The following is a 1,630-nucleotide window of genomic DNA, read 5'->3' as shown; positions in this document are numbered from 1 at the left end:
TTCTAGAGTCCTGATATTACATGATAAAGTTGTAATTTAGAGAAAAGAGTCATAATATTACTAGAATAAAGTTGTTTTATGGTAAAATAGTGACGATAACATCAGAATAATTAAATCTCAGAAGAGCAAACTGTTACAGTGCTGCTGTTACTCCAATATATTTTCCTAAAAGTTCATTAGATTAGATTATAAATGTAATTTCTGACTTTGTTGTTGTAATATTTCACCTTTTGTTCTCTCAAAATTACAACTTTATTTTGATCTTCTCAGATTTGCTCCCTCGCTGTGGAGAGTTGATAGAATGTAACTTTGGTTGGTTTTAAAGGACTTTTATTGTCTAAACGTGAATGTTCATTCCAGTAGAAACGTCTCTAACATCTGAATAAAACACTAAAGATTCACCTGCAATAAGAACACGGACCAGGTGAGCTGTGTGCTTCCAGCTTCTGCAGCTTCTCTCCTGTCGAGTGTGTGAGCTCACCTGTGGCCTGTACAGGTGTGAACGAGTTCTTTTCTAACTAATAAAACACAGTTTTTCTTCAAATGCAGCTTTGACTTTTCATTATTTGTTGTCAGCGTGTGGACAAACCCATTTCCCTCCACTCCACCAAATCCCAGAGGAAAATCTGGTGTTTTTACTGCACAGTTTTCACAACCATAAGAGCCATGTAGACGGCAACACCTGCAGAAATAGGACCCAGGTTTAAAAACACCAGCCTTCTCCTTTAAGGGGTTCGTCTGGACCTGAACTATCGTGTTGGTTCACTGATCGAGGCAGCGACAGGACAGTGAACTCTGCGCTCTGTGTTTGTCTGGTTTTGTCAATGGAGTCTGGTGCCTTTGAGGAGCGCCGTCAGCAGCTCCAAGATTTCCTCTCCATTAAAGCAGCAGAGAAAACTGAGAAAATAAGAAACTTTTGGATTAAAATCAGGAACAGAATCACTTGATTGATCCCTGGGAGGCGAAGGACTGATCACCTCACAGAAATATGTACAAGCAGAGAAATTCAAACAGTTGAAATGAAAAGGTCATGTTAGAACATGAGTATCGTACTATAATATATAACAACAGTGCAGTAATACTGCTGGGAAATGTATAAATACTGTAGACAGTCCCTCAGTCACTGCATCCTTGTGTTTATCTTCATTTATCTTACAGATTTATTGTATTTATTGTCCTCCTTCACTCACGTGCCTGCAAACTGTCTTAACCACAATAAAGTTACATGTGTTAAAGTGCCAGAAGAGCAAGAATCAAGATATTAGAGGAGCTGTTAGGAGTGAGAGCAGCAACACCAGAGACACAATGATGTTATTAGTTTCTTCTGCTCCTCCTCTTCTTCTGTTGCTGTTTGTTATTTGTTGTTTGTTATTATTATTATTATTATTTGTTGTTGCTGTTATTTGTTGTTTTTTGTTGCTGTTATTATTATTATTTGTTGTTGTTGTTGTTGTTGTTGTCGTCCCTGGAGAGAAACATCATCCCTCAGCAGAAACAGACGTGACGCAGCGCCCCCTGACGTTAATACGTCACCTCGAGGTGCTGCCTTCAGGTGCTGTCGTAAACCTCAGAATAATCAGGATGAAGCGTGATGAAGTAGTTTTTTTGTAACCCAGTTAAGATTGGAACT

This window comes from Pempheris klunzingeri, chromosome 13 (assembly GCF_042242105.1).
Source record: "Pempheris klunzingeri isolate RE-2024b chromosome 13, fPemKlu1.hap1, whole genome shotgun sequence".
NCBI classification, from domain to species: Eukaryota; Metazoa; Chordata; class Actinopteri; order Acropomatiformes; family Pempheridae; genus Pempheris; species Pempheris klunzingeri.
Note: the sequence above shows the minus strand (reverse complement) of the source record.